Genomic DNA, 18,421 nt, shown 5'->3' with positions numbered 1-18,421 from the left:
ATGTGCACTGATGCAGGAGCCTTGCCTACCTCCCTATGCACCTGCACTCATAGGAGTGTTGAGCCCTGCTTTGATCCATTGTTCTTGAGAAAGGCTAAACCAATTGGGCTCAAACTTTCCCTAAAAAGGTGCTCCCCAGCTGAAAATAAACCTGTCAAATTTCATCCTAAACATAAGGCCTATGCACTATTTAAATCCTATTTTGATCTCCTGATTGATGTGGAAGGGAGAACAATCCTTGGGTGAAGATTCAGGTGCTGTCTATACAATTCTTGTATCTGGAAAAAGGTCTAAGAATGGCTCCTTGCAAGACATATTTGTAATTCACTGACAGTCCTAGTGAGAGGTGATAATCACCAAGAAAGGGGTTTGACTGACAAGAAAATAAAGAGAAGCTACTTTAACGGGTCTCAAAGGGTTGCTTGGTGATGGCACAGAAACCTAACCTGAGACCCTCCTTAGTTACAGGAAACTTGATTGAAAATGTGAGTTGCTTGAAGGCTTCCAAGAACCTAAAGCCACTAAGAGTCATAGATTTTAATGCCAGAAGGGACCATTATGATTATCTAGTCTGACCTTCTGGATAATACATACAAATAAATAATACAATTAAATAATAATAATATTGAGTCTATAAGAAAATTCAGAGAGAAGATGGGGATTGAGTTAGCTGATAAGACTAGAAAATGCTAAATTCAGTGGCCTAGAAGTTTTGTTAGTTTAAAAACAAAAACTACAGAAACATTCCTATAATTAGATACATGTGTAATAACCAATAGTTGGGACTCTTCACAGCAGTGTATTAAAATGTATGGAAGTTCTGTGTCTAACTCACCTGCATGCTGTGTTCCCTCTAAGGTGTGCGGCCGCACAAGAGCCTACCAAGGGCCGCACACTTAATTAGCAGAGCTGCGCAGGCGTGCACACAGCACAGAGGGCGTAGCCACAGGTGGACCTGGAAGATGGCAGTGGGATGAGGTAGGGGGTGCTGGTGGGGGAGCTTGGGGTGTGCGGGGCTGCGGCGAGGGAGACGCTGCTTCCCCAACCCCGAGGCTGCAGCAGGTAGAGACTCTCCCAGCTCCGGGTCTGTTGCAGGGAAAGACGCCTGTCTCTCCCAGCTCCAGGGCTGCTGCAGGGAGAAAGGGCTGGGGGAATCCTCTCTCCCTGCCATAAACCTGGGGCTGGGGGTGCCCCTTCAAATCCCCAAACCTATCCCTTCTTGACACCTTAAATGATTTCTTGACACCTTAAATTACTTCTTCTTGGAGAAGCTAGTCTTGGAACCCACAAGAGGAGAGGCAATTCTTGATTTAGTCCTAAGTGAAGCACAGGATCTGGTCCAAGAGGTGAATATAGCTAGACCGCTTCATAATAGTGATCATAATATAATTAAATTTAACATCCCTGTGGTGGGGAAAACACCACAGCAGCCCAACACTGTAGCATTTAATTTCAGAAAAGGGGACTACATAAAAATGAGAAGGTTAGTTAAACAGAAATTAAAAGGTACAGCGCAAAAAGTGAAATCCCTGCAAGCTGCATGGAAACTTTTTAAAGACACCATAATAGAGGTTCAACTTAAATATATACCCCAAATTAAAAAAAACATAGTAAGAGAATCAAAAAAGTGCCACCGTGGCTAAACAACAAAGTAAAAGAAGCAGTCAGAGGCAAAAAGGTATCCTTTAAAAAGTGGAAGTTAAATCCCAGTGAGGAAAATATAAAGGAGCATAAACTCTGGGAAATGAAGCATAAAAATATAATTAGGAAGGCCAAAAAAGAATTGGAAGAACAGATAGCCAAAAGACTCAAAAAGTAATAGCAAAATTTTTTTAAGTACATCAGAAGCAGGAAGCCTGCTAAACAACCAGCGGGGCCACTGGACGATCGCGATGGTAAAGGAGCATTCAAGGACGATAAGGCCATTGCAGAGAAACTAAATGAATTCTTTGCATCGGTCTTCACAGCTGAGGATGTGAGGCAGATTCCCAAACCTGAGCCATTCTTTTTAGGTGACAAATCTGAAGAACTGTCCCAGATTGAGGTGTCATTAGAGGAGATTTAGGAACAAATTGACAAACTAAACAGTAATAAGTCACTGGAACCAGATGGTATTCACCCAAGAGTTCTGAAGGAACTCAAATGTGAAATTGCAAACCTACTAACTATAGTCTATAACCTATCATTTAAATCAGCTTCTGTACCAAATGACTGGAGGATAGCAAATGTGATGCAAATTTTTAAAAGGGCTCCAGAGGTGATCCCGGCAATTACAGGCCAGTAAGCCTGACTTCAGTACCGGGCAAACTGGTTGAAACTATAGTAAAGAACAAAATTGTCAGGCACATAGATGAACATAATTTGTTGGGGAAGAGTCAACATGGTTTTTGTAAAAGAAAATCATGCCTCACCAATCTGCTAGAATTTTTGAGGGTGTCAACAAGCATGTGGAAAAGGGGGATCCAGTGGCTACAGTGTACTTAGATTTTCAGAAAGCCTTTGACAAGATCCCTCACCAAAGGCTCTCAAGCAAAGTAAGCTATCATGGGATAAGGGGGAAGGTCCTCTCACCGACTGGTAACTGGTTAAAAGATAGGAAAAACAAAGGGTAGGAATAAATGGTCAGTTTTCAGAATGGAGAAAAGTAAATAGTAGTGTCCCCCAGAGGTCTGTACTGGGCCTAGTCCTTTTCAATATATTCATAAATGATCTGGAAAAAGGGGTAAAGAGTGAGGTGGCAAAATTTGCAGATGATACAAAAGTGCTCAAGATAGTTAAGTCCCAGGCAGACTGCAAAGAACTACAAAAGGATCTCTCAAAACTGGGTGATTGGGCAACAAAATGGCAGATGAAATTCAATGTTAATAAATGCAAAGTAAATCACAATGGAAAACATAATTCCAATTATACATATAAAATGATGGGGTCTAAATTGGCTGTTACCACTCAAGAAAGAGATCTTGGAGTCATTGTGGATAGTTCTCTGAAAACATCCACTCAGTGTGCAGTGGCAGTCAAAAAAAACAAACAATGTTGGGAATCTAAGAAAGGGATAGATAATAAGACAGAAAATATCATATTGCCTCTATATAAATCCATGGTATGCCCACATCTTGCATACTGTGTGTAGTATGGTCACTCCATCTCAAAAAAGATATATTGGAATTGGAAAAGGTTCAGAAAATGGCAACAAAAATGATTAGGTGTATGGAATGGCTGCCATATGAGGAGAAATTAAAAAGACTGGGACTTTTCAGCTTGGAAAAGAGACAACTAAGTTGGGGGATATGATAGAGGTTTATAAAATCATAACTGGTGTGGAGAAAGTAAAGAAGGAAGTGTTATTTACTCCTCATAACACAAGAACTAGGAGCCACCAAATGAAATTAATAAGCAGCAGGTTTAAAACAAACAAAAGGAAGTATTTTTCACACAACGCACAGTCAACCTGTGGAACTCCTTGCCAAAGGATGTTGTGAAGGCCAAAACTATAACAGGGTTCAGAAAAGAACTAGATAAGTTCATGGAGGATAGGTCCATCGATGGCTATTAGCCAAGATGAATAGGTATGGTGTCCCTAGCCTCTGTTTGACAGAAGCTGGGAATGGGTGACAAACGATGGATCACTTGATGATTATCTGTTCTATTCATTCCCTCTGGGGCACCTGGCATTGGCCACTGTCAGAAGACAGGATACTGGGCTAGATGGACCTTTGGTCTGACCCAGTATGGCCGTTCTTATGCCAAACCCCTTGCGGCAGAGTTTGTGAGTCCCCTATAGAGGTCGGCGTATTTCAAGCTTAAAGAAAGCATAACAATTATTTTATTTCATGCATCAATACTAATGATAAAATATTTTGTTTCCTATGTCAAGAAAATGGATAATTTTGTTTTATGCCTCAAAGGAATAGATACATGTAAGATTCTAAAAGGCTACTAAAAATGTTGCAGTGTTAATTTTCTTTTTATTTGAGTTCATATTAAATAAACATCTTAAGCAGTGCACTTTGTTAATTATCCATTCTTTCTTCTTCCATATATATATATATATTCTATCTAGGTTTTTTTGTTTCTACTGGTGGCGCACATCCTCACATTACCTCGATATTGGTGCTGCACATAACAAAAATCATTCCGCACATGGATGGAAAAAATTTGAGGGAACATTGCCTGCATGTCATTAAAAATCTCAGCTAATATATCTACTTTCTACAGATTGCTCCTAACTTTATGATCGCTGTTTGTCAACTAAAAGGCAAAGTAGGTACGGATAGCTTTTTAAATATCTTTCACTTTCTTATGAGGTAATTCTTATAGCAAGACCCTAAATTCTGATCTTATCCACAATCTTTCTTGTTCTCATCAATAACCAACTGCAGCACCTCCTTGTACTGATTCTCAGTTTACTTCAGCTCTTTTGCTGCTGTTCTATCATCAAGATAAGGAGGCATGTCTGAACATACAAGGCCAATTCTTTCCAGGTATAAATAGCAAAGCTCCATTGAAGTCAAACTTCCAACTTCCATCTTTTTCTTTCTGACAAGCAGTACATTTCATTCAACTACCTGATGTATTTCTCGTCACCAAGAAAACTGCGTAGTTTGCAATACAGCAGTTCCCACAGACAAACATCTGAATCGGGCATAAAGGTTGCTAGAAAGAAGACATGCAATATACACTGACTGCTCTCACTTTTCCTGTAAAAAGTACTCCTCAAGAAGGTCTCCTGGGGAATGGGGAAAAAGTTGTAGCTATTGTCTGCTTTCAGTTCATTTAAATGTTCCATCAGCTCGTTTAAATTCTCTATACCCTACTGAAATCTCACTGGTGAGGAAATTGCTAGGAAATACGGTCATTAAAAAAGAAAAGAACTTTTGTGTATCCAGGTGTGCTGATTTGATCTGTTAAATATATATATGGAGAAATCGTGGCTCCATTGACTTCAGTGCCACCCACCCTCCTCAGCAGGTGGGAAACTCAATGGAACCATCAGCAGCTGGGACAGGCCCCGATGAATGGAGGAGGCAAACACACACTGAAGGAATGCAGGGGTCCCTTCCCCTACAGAATCTCTAGCTATTCATTAGCTGGCTTAGGCATGAAGGGAGCTGGTTGATCCCTCACCCTCCTCTTTCATTAACAAACTCTAACATGGGCCACATGGAACCTCTGTTGGCGCCATTCCAGCAGCCTCACCCTCCCCATCCGATACTCGAAGCCTTGGAGCTGTGTTTTGCCAATGCTGCAGGTCTGACTGACCATCTGTTTTGCGATCAGGAAGGAATTTTTTCTTCCCAGAGGGGTCAAATTGGCAGAGGCCTAAGGAGTTTTTCACCTTCCTTGCAGCACCCTGGAGGTGCAGTTAAGTAAAAGAGGAATAGGACTGAATAATTATGATAGCACTTGGTAAGGATGTTAGCTTGTTGCAACTTGCGGCCAGTTTCCAGTGTGGCTAAAAGGAACCATTCCCTGAACTAACAGAGCTGGGATTTTACTGATTAGCCTTGTGCTCATGGGATGGAGGAAGACCTTGTAGCCTTTGTGGGCCGAGGTCCCCCTGGGAGGGGAATGGGTGGGTGGTAGGACTCAGAAGAGCAAGCTGAGTTCTAGAGATAGGCTGAGGAGAGTCTACCCTAAGAATGTGTTATAAGGTAGGAGCCCTGTAACCCCCATACTGGAACCACTTAAAATACCTGCTAGGTGAGAATCTGGGTGACTAACAGGGTGGATAGCACCCTCTTCCCCTGTCTTAAGTTTAATAAAGTTGCGACCTGCTACTTAAAATCCACCCCTGCGCTTGTCCTCATTTGCCACCATGTCTACATTAATGGGGTCAGGATTTCACCCATAAGCTCATCATCATCAATACTTCCAAGTCTACTGTACGGCATTTAGCTAAAAGACCTCTGCAGCATCAGTAAAAAACATGAAGTCATTTAACTAACTCTGTTTCATATGGAGCTGGATAGTCATTCTTCATGACACATGGGAGTTCTCCCTTCCACTTCAGTCAAAAAGGACAATCAATTTTATTTAAAAAATGCCATAATCATTTATATTGACCAACAGTTGTTAATGGCAGTGCTTTGGAATCCATCTCTGGCTCAGGAGAGTGTTACTTTGCAAACATGTCGTGCTCCATTAGGCAGGCCTGCTAATGCATGTCAGTTTCATTCAGCCTCTCCCCTGTTCCCAGTGTGAGAAAAGGGCGAGCTGACCCAACAATTCCACACTTCACTTACACTTTACAGTGAGCTGCCCATTTTTTTCATCCATTCGACTGGTGAATGGCAAAGAGTTAGTTCTGTATAAGACGCACAAGGACAAAAAATGAGGCGGATTAATAAGCCTTGAAAACCAGAATTATGAGGCAATTGCTAGTGCTTTAGAGCAACGGCTTTCAAACTTTTTCTATATTATGAAGCATTTCCTTAGGACAGAGACACACTCGTGGACTGTTATAAGTAGCCACTGGAGTTGATAGGTAACGATCCCTGTCATTAGACAGGGGTCTCTGCCTTCAGAGCTGTGCCCAGGTCCTGTGAATGGGCCAGTAGGTGAAGCTTCAGTTTCCTGCCAGCTTTCCTGTGTGTCAGACCTTTAGTATAGACCAACTCATTTCACAATCTTGATAACCATACATTCTCTATAGCAACTACATGATTTTTTGCATCATATTAGTAGGGCAGCATTAAAAAGACAATATGAAAATAAACTTGTCTAAACGCAATGAGTATGACCGCTTAGCTATGGCTCTCTATTTTGCATCTGTGCTGTTCGTTTCCTATTGCACTTTTCATTTCCTAGCACCAAAACGCCTCTCCTTGGTTCCAGTTCCTCCAGCCTTGCTCTGATCTCTTCAGGTTGCTTTGCAGATTGGTTGTGTCCTCCTGCACATTTGTTACCTTATTAGTTTGGGGCTGTCCAGAAATCTCCACAAGATTGAATTTAGAGCAAAGAAACACCTGTCATGTCAGACCTGAAGCCATCAAAGCCATGCAGAAGGAAGAAAAAGGTTTGGGTTTTTGGTTGAATTGGTCAGAAAGAACATCTGGAACACCTACCACTAGCTGCAAGCCTCACAGTTTGAAGACTGACAGATGGCAGAAACAGCGACACAGACCACCTTGAAATGCTCTATGGCTCACCAGCAGTCTGAAAACCATATTCTGGGAACTTCTCCGGTAGAAGAAGCTGAATTTAGAAAACAGAAGTCTGGGTTTTCATTGAAAACTGGGGCGAATTTTTTTTTTAATTTGGAAAATTTCCAAAAGCAATTTTTCATCGAAAAAAGTTTTGAATGAAAATCTTCAACCAGCTCTACTTTTGATTTCAATGGGAGTAGGATCAGCCCTATAGATATTATGCTGTAAATTTTGCAGAGTAACTTTAATTTGAACTTTATGCATGTTCATAAACCAGTTTGTGGATTTCACGTGTCACAACATTACTGCCCTCTGTACATGGTTTGTATGTTATTCTGGTTTTGAAAGTAACTAAAGACTACAGCTCTTTAGCTGTAGAAAGTCCAAATCCAGATGTTGCGCCTTTCCCCCGGTTTGCTTCACCTGCATCACTGCTTTTTAGTATACTTCAGCTTTAAAAGTTACACTGCACAGCTATTTCACTATAAAAAAAATGAAAAGAAAATTCATAACTCAAGCAACACGATTGCCAATGCCCGTGGGCCATATGCCAGAAAGACTGAGGCTAATAACGTACTTTAAACTTCACTGCAAGTAGTTATTAGCACAATAAATACACATATATATGTACCTGATGAAAGACTTTAAATTTAGGAATGCCACTGTAAATGTGGTCCGCTTGTAAAAACATTCTCCTTTACAGTGAGTATCAGCATTCTCCAGTGGGGAAAGACGTGTCAGGTAAACCATTACAGATGAACTGAAAAGCTTTTATAAAAAATTGCACTGTTGAAGAGCCCAAATCAATAGCCCCTCTGTAAACAGCCAGCACTTAAGCCCACATAATAGGACTAGATGCTCAAGTGTGGGGGAAGTTTCTTGTGTCCTAGGCACTGCCACAGAAGGGCCAGACACAATCAGTCTTTTCTCAGGGAAACTCTGATTGAAGCCGGCGGGAGTATCCCTGCATAACCACTTCAGTGTTCGGCCGTGTGTGTGAAAAGCTAAAGGGACATGAGTGCAGTCAGTGATTTTTAGTATGGCAGGGAATTCAGTAAGGGCATTAATGTCTTTCTTTCCAACTCATTGGGAGGGAGCAGAACCTGTAAGGTGGCATTTTCAAAAGCACTTTACTTTGGCCTCACTCTGCTCCTCATTGAAGTCAATGGTGAAACTTTCACTGATTTCAATAGCAGTAGAGTTACGCCAGTGTGTTGCGAGCATTTGAAAATCCCACCTTAAATGCACACCATCTTCATCACAACTGCTATAAATTGTGATATGTTCTTGATAGGCCTCATTAGCACCAGGAAAACTAGCTGCTGCTCACTGCAACGGGACTGTTCCCACAAAAACTACTGTAATCTCCCAGCTACTTTCCACAGTAATGAAACAATATGACGATGTGTCTGTCGTGTACACTTGCCAAGGACTAAAAATAAATGTACAGGAAAAAAACAAGCTCAGTGTGTATGTAGCAATGTATGGTATATTGCACACTTCTTTAAGATAATTGTCAATGAGTGCATATTCCGTAATGCATTGGGTTATGGTAATACACACCCCTGGTTACTTAACAGTCAAATACTTCTCTATATGCATTACAAATTGAAAGCTGGAGCTGTTTCTAGGCACTGTCAGTTGAGTATCATCTTTTCTGATACATTTTCAAATGTGTACTTCATGTGATAAAGCTGGAACAATATACCTTCTTTTACAGAACTCCCTCCCCCTTACTAATCCAGTAGAGTTTTTCTGGGGGGGAATTATCAGGTTTAATTGGGTTTTTTTGGAGGAGGGCAGGGATTTCATGCTTTTTTTAGTTTTTGAATGTCTATATCACTCTGGATTATTTACGTAATCATAACACATTTGAAAGTGTTTTGATACTGGAAACATCAAGTTCGAATTTCAATCTGAGAATAAAAACTATATTAAAATGTTTAAAGAACTTTTTTTTGTCTATTAGGAAACACTAAGAACATTTCTAAACTGTCTAGAAATTTGGAGACAGGAAACAGGTGGAGTCATCAGAGTTTTCAGAGAGGGACATGGCTAGTGAGTGGAATCAACTGTCATTGGATGCTATAGGAACAAAAGTGGATGAACTTGTGAACTGACAATGGGATCTGGTTTGCTAGAACTTCTGGAAGGTGGTAGCACATCTGATCACATGGTGCTATACAGAGCTGGCTAGAGCTTATTATTTTTCAATTTTTGGTCCTCAGTGTTGATTTCATTAGACAATTTTCTCATTCTAACTGTAGTGAATGTGAAAGCTGTTAATCAATACTGCAAATGGATGATTACTGTTTTAGCTATTACCAACTAGCAATGAATGAATTCTATTTATTTACAGTATGAATTCTATTTATTTGATTCACCATGCCTAGAAGAAATTAAAAGTGAAGAAACAGAGGAAAAATTAAGGAAGAACTAAAAATCAACATGAATGTAAGATGGTTGGTTAAACATAAGAAATAGTGGCAACAAACATCCATGTAGGGGGGGAGAATCCCCTCTTAATGAATTGATGCTATTGATTTTACATCTGAAAGGAAAACTGCAGAATACTGTATCCAAGTTGCTGAGATGCCATCCAAAAATAGAGAGAAAAATATGATAAGGTCTTTGTCATTTGCTCAAAACAGTGAAAATACAATGAAAAAGATGAGAGAATATTTCAGGGAAAATTATTCTAAACTTCTGTAACATGAGTGTTAAGCACTGTATGTAAATCTAATTGTGCATTAAGGCTGTGCTAAGTATTACTTTTTTCTCAATGAGCCAATTAAAAATACTCTTCATTAACTATCATCAGATGCCTGGTTGGTTGATTAAAAAAGCAGTTGTATGCCCGGTTCCAAGTCACCCAGTGGAGCTCAGGAATATTGGGTATCATATTTGAATCTAATTACCATAAGTATAATAAAATGTGTACTGAGCATGAGGAGGATTTGATCTAAGCCTAACATATATTTTGCACAACAAGGAACTCTACAGAGATTCACTACATTTACTAAAGTAACGGAAGGAGGCTTTGGAGGGACCGGACAAATTACTAGTTGATGACACTATTGTCATAGCCTCCGTGAAAATTTGGCTTGATCTAGTTAATCAAAAAATTGAATTACACAGGGTCAAAATCAAAAGCACTTCAGAGAAGCTATGGTACTTTTCCATTACTGAGTCAACATGACTGAACCCATCTACAGGAACAGGAAGAAAAGCCTGAAATGTGGCTGATGGAACATAACACTAATTTTCTCCTTTCTATTCAAGCATTTACAATTCAAGATCCAGATTCTTACCCCAAATCTACATTTGTGAAGGAGGCTGTCTCGCTGTTCACTGCCTCATTACAGTCAAATCTATACCTTACAGAGATTAATCCTCAATAACTGCTCTTTTTACAGTTAATATGTAGCTCATACTTCCACTACCGCATTTCAATTATAGTCTCATAAAAAACACTTTAATGTAATTAGTGTATTGCCTAATATACACCCCTCAACTGTGGGAACTAGCAGACTTGTTCCAAAAACATAGACCTCTTGGTTTTCAGTAGTGTAAAGCTATTTATCCTCTTTGTGGGTGAATCATCGGAGGTAGTATCTTAAACATCTGAGCTGTCCTTTAAACAACGGGAAGGGCTACACAAGTGCAGTAGCCAGTACATTACACCAGTTATTGTATAAATCATTAATCTGGGGAGGGGTCTTTAAACTTTATTTTAACTCTTACAGTTATACAGCACATCACCTTTTACAAGGTGCTTCAAATACACAATTTCAGCTCATCAAAGGACAGCTAACTTTTTTGTTCACAGAATAAATTTCACTACAGTTATTTCAGACAATCTCTCAGAAAAAACCCCCCAACAATTATTAGTTTGTACTATATTATATTAAATTTGTGTTACATTATGCATGTCATTTCATGCTCAATTTAAATCAACTTACTATGGGAAGGAAGCTGTGAATGAAAGGGTTAGGTGTAGGACTGGTTTTGGAACGCATTCTACTGCTAACATTCTAGTCATGACCTAACCCCTGTAATATTTCACAGATACATCTTTAGTCTGGTATGTTTAATCTACTGTCAGTATCTCCAATGGTTTTATGAAATCACTATTTATTTCCTGTACACTGAGGGACCTATCCCTATTCTGCTGCTATAGTTAGGGAGCTAGTTGCCAGAAGCTGAAAAGGTTTGGGGTCATTCCTTTCCCCAATAGTACCAAGGAGTTCATTTGTCATATTAAGGGTATATTCCTATTTCAGTATTTCTTTTTTATGCTTCTGGATCTGTTTTCAGGCATTCACTCTGTGTATCATTAGCTGAATACCAAATGTTCTCAAGCAAAATCCTGCTCGCCTTATTCACATGGGTACTCTGAAGTCAACTCTTCTAGCATGAATAAAATAAGCAAGCTTTACCTCCTATGGCGTATAGGACATTTAAAATGATCTCAATGGCTTTTCACAGCTCCAGGCTTAAATTCATGATTCTGAGTATCTCTTAAGTTCTCATTAACTCCTAAAAAAGCACACAGGAAACTGTATTACTTATATTTCTCAGTCAACTAATGAAGGAGAAACCTGAGCACAGGTCTTGGAAGGTAAAGAAGAGAAATGGATTTTAAAATAGTTTTAGAATTTATTTACTTATTTTTGATTTTTTTAAAATCTATCACATACTTTTATTGATATGGGATCTTAAGCAGATTTAATTAATTATATTTAAAAAACATTTCTGCTTAGCTTTCAGTACAAAATTCCTCAGGTTGGTGGGAGACCCTTCCATACATTTACTCCTTTCTAACCTAATTACAGCGTCCAGACATTATACATGGTTCAGCTATAGGACTTGCATATCCAGCCCTAACATTCTAATCTATGGGAAGAAATAGAGAAAATGTCTATAAAAATTAGAAAGGAGGAACATCTACCCCTCCAGGAATTCCCAGTAAAGGCTTTCAAATGGAAAGAGAGGTGAAAGAATTCTCAGGGTGTGCTGGTAAATTTCTCATGAAATTTAATAGTAACATAGAAGTTGTAAAACAAGCCAGGCTGAAAGGGACAGATATTCCAACTGGCCTGGGGTTAATCCTAGTATTTGTTGCTTTATTTATGGTTGACATTCGGATATCAAAGTATGAATGTGGAAAATGTTCCACTTATAAGAAATTATGCAACACAAGTTGGTTGAGTTTTATGGGCACACGATATTGTATTTTAAAACATTATCAAATATCAGACAATAAATTATTTTTTAAAATGAAAGTGGATACAAAAAAGAAATCACAATGCAGCTGTTTCCAACTGCCACCTTTATGTGTTCCCTTTCTAAGGCTTTCATTTTAATTAAAGAATTGTCCTGTGTTGTAACGTCTTTGGGCTGCCAATGTGCTGTTATTTGCATTTTGTTCATACCCGGACATCACTGGCCAGACTGGAAATTTCTCTCCTTTACACCAAAGATGTAAATCTCCATATTCAGAATAAAAAGTTGTGGTCTGGGTCTGAGGACAGGACAAGTCATCACAGAGACAGGTTGAACATGCAGCAGGTATCTATAATGTTATAGAATTCCCTGGTGTCATGATATAGAACCATGCCTATAGGCTACTGCATAGCAAAAATAAACAAAATCTGTCTCAGTAAAGTAGGTGTGACGGAGCGATTCTGGCGGGACCCAACTGAGAGTGCCAAATCAGGACCAATTGCTTAAACTGGGCAGTTACAGCCCTAGGCTGGGGTTTTTCCACCTCTAAGGCAAACCAAACCAGCCAGACAAAAAGGACTTTGGTCTCACCCCACCGGCTAACCACAAGTCACACAAGCAATTTCCTTAGACACTCCAGTCTCCCAGCATCACCACCAGTGCACTCGTCCTGGGGATGAATGGTTATGAAAACCAACACCCCAATAAAAGAAAAAGGTTCCCTCGGTCCCAAAGGACCAAGCCCCAGACCCAGGTCAATATACACATCAGATCTTACCCACAAATCACGCTGTTGCCAATCCTTTAGAATCTAAAATCTAAAGGTTTATTTACAAAGGGAAAAAGGTAGAGATGAGAGGTAGAATTGGTTAAATGGAATCAATTACATACAGTAATGGCAAAGTTCTTAGTTCAGGCTTGCAGCAGTGCTGGAGTAAACTGCAGGTTCAAATTGAGTCTCTGGAATACATCCCCCACTGGGATGGGTCGTTCAGTCCCTTGTGTAAAGCTTCAGTTTGTAGCAAAGTCCCTCCAGAGGTCAGAAGCAGGATTGAAGACAAGATGGAGATGATGCATCAGCCTTATATAGACTTTTCCAGGTGTAAGAATCCCTTTGTCCTCACGGTGGAAACTTACAGCAAAAATGGAGTTTGCAGTCACATGGACAAGTTTCTGCATACTTTGCTGAGTCACAAGGTGTGTCTGCCTTCTCTCCATGGGTCAATTGTGTAGCTGATGGCCCTTAATGGGCCATCAAGCCAGCTATGCAGGGCTGACATCAGCTTGTCTGGGACACTTCCCAGAGGCAGAGCATAATACAAAATACAGACAGTACAGAGCCAATACTTATAACTTCAACTACAAAATGATACACAGACATACAGACCGCATAATCATAACCAGCAACCCCTAACCTGGTCTTAGACACCTTAGATGACCCCCTTTACCTAAGGTTTGGTGCCACTACAGGACCTTGGTTGCAATCCATGTTCTATATGGTTCCCATTTATATCAATAACGTCACAGTAGGTCAGTGTGATAATCATTTATTACAATTTACTTATGAGGTCATGGACCGCTTAGTCTTGTCTTGGGCTCAATGTAATATAAAGTTTCCAGGAGAAGTTCTCCTGTGGTAAATAGATGTCAGGAATCTGTGCCTTTGCCATGTGACAATCCACTGTATTCTTTCTTTCTGTCCATCTGAGCATTTATACAGTGCTCATCACACCACGGTACAAGTGTCTCCGGCCCATCTAACTTTGTAATTCAATGAATATAAGACACCTGTTTATTTCAGGGTCAGGAAGAAGGAAGCTTTTAGCAAGAGGAGGTTTCCATTTTCTTTTATCTCCTTTATCTTTATTTCCTATCCTAGGCCTGGTCCACACTAGGACTTTAATTCGAATTTAGCAGCGTTAATTCGAATTAACTGTGCACCCGTCCACACCAGGAAGCCATTTAATTCGACCTAGAGGGCTCTTTAGTTCGAATTCGGTACTCCACCCCGACGAGGGGAGTAGCGCTAAATTCGACATGGCTATGTCGAATTAGGCTAGGTGTGGATGCAAATCGAACTTACTAGCTCCGGGAGCTATCCCACACTGCACCACTCTGTTGACGCTCTGGACAGCAGTCCGAGCTCAGATGTTCTGATCAGCCATACAGGAAAAGCACCGGGAAAATTTGAATTCCTTTTCCTGTCTGGGCACTTTGAATCTCATTTCCTGTGTGGACGTCGTGGCGAGCTCAGCAGCACTGGCAGCGATGCAGAGCTCTCCAGCAGAGGAGTCCATGCAATCTCAGAGTAGAAAGAGGGCCCCAGCATGGACTGACCGGGAAGTCTTGGATCTGATCGCTGTGTGGGGCGATGAGTCTGTGCTTTCAGAGCTGCGCTCCAAAAAACGGAATGCAAAGACCTACGAGAAGGTCTCCAAAGCCATGGCACTCAGAGGATACAGCCGGGATGCAATGCAGTGCCGCGTGAAAATCAAGGACCTGAGACAAGGCTACCAAAAAATCAAAGCGGCAAACGGACGCTCCGGAGCCCAGCCCCAGACATGCCGCTTCTACGAGGCACTGCATGCCATTCTCGGTGAGTCTGCCACCACTGCCCCACCAGTGACCGTGGACTCTGAGGATGGGATAGTGTCGAGGGGCAGTTTCTCGGCGATGTTCGCCGATGGGGAAGATGAGGAAGGGTTTGTGGAGGACGAGGCAGGCGACAGCGGTTACAATACTGCTTTCCCCGACAGCCAGGATCTCTTCATCACCCTCACAGAGATCCCCTACCAACCCTCCCCGGCCGTTAACCCGGACTCCGAATCAGGGGAAGGATCAGTCGGTAAGTGCTATAAACATGTAAACATTTATTTCTTAACAAAACAGGAATAAAAACTATATAAAAAGAAGGTCAATGCATATAGGGATCGAACAAAAATCCTCTTGGGACAATTCAACGAAGCTCTCTGAGAGGTACTCGAAAAGCCTCCGCAGGAGGTTCCTGGGGAGAGGTGCCTTGTTGGGTGCTCCGTGGAAGCACACTCTTCTGCGCCAGGCCATCAGGAGGTATAATGGGAGCATCGCCTCGACCAGCATGGCAGCATAGGGCCCTGGTCTGTGCAGGGATTCACGCAGCATTCGCTCTCTGTTTGTCCTGGAGACCCGCCTCAGGGTGATCTCGCTCGGCGACTGCTGCATCTAATTAGGGGAATTACTTTAATGTTACTATTGTGAATGCTTGACTTTTCCTTTGCATAACAATGACTGTCGTTTAACAGCCACGTGTTGTAGGCTGCAGAGGAAAAGCATACAGGGATCTTTCCCGGGGACAGCCGCAAGGGGCTGGAACAGGGTCAGACTTTATGCTTTCCAGATTGCCTGCAGCAGGAGGGCCCTGCTATCCATTAACTGTTAAGCAGCCTAAAGTTTCCGGCTTACCAGGCCTGGCTGCTACACGGATTCTGCTGTCCTGCCCCGCTTGTCCGATCTCCAGTGCAAGACCCCAGGCAATGAAAGCGAATGCCGAAAATTCGAACTTGTCCTGACAGCACATGAGATTAGGTGCCCTGTATGGTCTTGTTCACAGAAACTGAGTAGACTGTGTTCAGTGTTCGCAAACATGTATCTTTGGAAGGAAATCACTTCCTTTTTCCCATCACACAGCTGCGGCTCTTTCCCGAACTGCCCCGGCATCCCCCTCACAGAGGTTGGCGCAGATTAGGCGGTGAAAGAAAAAGACTCGGGACGAGATGTTCTCTGAACTGATGGCCAGCTCCAGAGCCGAGGCAGCCCAGCAGAGCCAGTGGAGGGAGACCCTCTCTCAGCAGCAGCGCTCACACAGCGAACGGGAGGACAGGTGGCGGCAGGAAGACCAGCAGGCGACTCAAACGCTGCTTGGACTAATGAGGGAGCAAACGGACACGCTCCGGCGTCTTGTAGATGTTCTGCAGGACCGCAGGCAGGAGCAGAGAGCCCCCCTGAACTGTATCTGCAACCGCCCTCCCCCGCCACAAAGTCCTGTCCCCCCCTCACCCAAAATCACAAGAAGGAGGGGCGCTAGGGGCCGTGAAAACTGTCACTCCACCCCAGCAGAGCGCTCATGTACCAAACAGCTCTCATTCCCTAAAGTATGGAATTGCTTGCCTTCCTGGCTCACCCGATCCCAAATCCCAGTTTCATCCCCCAACTGTGTAGTTGAGTATTAAAAATAGTTTGCTGTTCATTACTGTTTCCGTCATGTTTCTTTGCAGAAGACTTTGTGTGAAGGGTGGGAGGGGTTTGTTAATTGCATAGGACAGCCACCATTAACAGGGTACAGACATGGGGGCAGGATCAACAGCAGGTCTCACACAGAGTGCAGTCACTAGGCACCCGGGTCACTCTGCGAGGTGTCTGCTGCCCCAGGTCAGTCTGGGAGGTGTATGTTGCCCCAGGGTCCGAGCGCCTGGCATCCACAAATGGCAAGGCAGGCTGCCCTTACCATGCCCTTCCACCCTAGCCATGAACCTCTCCGATGCCCTGAGCCCCAGCCAGAGCCATCATCCACCCACACCTACTCACCCTTCCCACACACCCCTCACCCCTTCCTGCAAACCCACCCCTTCCTGCACACCCTCCGGTAACCGTCCTCCCCTCAGAGACCGCTGTAGGAGCAGGAGCCTGTCAGTCCTCGAGTGTAGAAGCGGTATGTACATCACTGCACACCGTACCCACCACAGTCTGTGTCCCTGTTGTAACCCTTGAACGAGAATTCGTTAGTAAAGAAAACTTTGTTAATTAAAAATGTTCCAATAACATTATTTTTAAACGTCTGTTGGAAGGGGGGAAACCTGGTGAACGGGGTATGTAACCGCTGAAAAAAGACAATAGTAACTGAAACAGGGGCAGGTTCAGCTTCTCTGTAAAGAGACTGGACAGTCATAGGTTACCCTGCTCTCTGAGGAACCTAGCTTTCAAAGCCTCCCGGATGCACAGCGCTTCCCGCTGGGCTCTTCTAATCGCACGGGTGTCTGGCTGAGCGTAATCAGCAGCCAGGCGATTTGCCTCAACCTCCCATCCCGCCATAAAGGTCTCCCCCTTGCTCTCACAGAGATTGTGGAGCACACAGCAAGCTGCAATAACAATGGGGATATTGGTTTCGCTGAGATCCGAGCGAGTGAGTAAGCAAATCCATCTCCCCTTGAGACGTCCGAAAGCACACTCCACCACCATTCTGCACTTGCTCAGCCGGTAGTTGAAGAGCTCCTTGTCACTGTCCAGGGAGCCTGTATAGGGCTTCATGAGCCAGGGCATTAGCGGGTAGGCTGGGTCCCCGAGGATCACTGTAGGCATCTCCACATCCCCAACACTTACTTTGTGTTCCAGGAAGAAACTACCTTCCTGCAGGCGTCTAAACAGACCAGAGTTCCTGAACACACGCGCGTCATGAACCTTGCCCGGCCACCCGACGTAGATGTTGGTAAAACGTCCCTTATGGTCCACCAGTGCTTGCAGCACCATTGAAAAGTAGCCCTTTCAGTTAATATACTGGCTGGCCTGGTGGGCCGGTCCCAGGATAGGGATGTGAGTGCCATCTATAGCCCCACCGCAGTTTGGGAATCCCATCGCGGCGAAGCCATCTATGACGACCTGGACGTTTCCCAGGGTCACCACCTTTGAGAGCAGTAGGTCAACGATTGCGTGGGCTACTTGCATCACAGCAACCCCCACGGTAGATTTGCCCACGCCAAAGTGGTTCGCTACTGACCGGTAGCTGTCTGGCGTTGCAAGTTTCCAGAGGGCTATGGCCACTCGCTTCTGCACACTCAGGGCTGCTCGCATCCGGGTGTCCTGGCGCTTCAGGGCAGGGGCCAGCAAGTCACACAGTTCAAGGAAAGTGCCCTTACGCATCCTGAAGTTTCGCAGCCACTGTGATTCATCCCAGACCTGCAGCACTATGCGGTCCCACCAGTCCGTGCTTGTTTCCCGGGCCCAGAATCGCCGTCCCATAGCATGAACGTGACCCATTGCCACCATAATCTCCACGGCACGGCGTACCGTGCTTTGTG

The sequence above is a fragment of the Mauremys mutica genome, chromosome 1 (genome assembly GCF_020497125.1).
Source record: "Mauremys mutica isolate MM-2020 ecotype Southern chromosome 1, ASM2049712v1, whole genome shotgun sequence".
Lineage (NCBI taxonomy): Eukaryota > Metazoa > Chordata > Testudines > Geoemydidae > Mauremys > Mauremys mutica.
Note: the sequence above shows the minus strand (reverse complement) of the source record.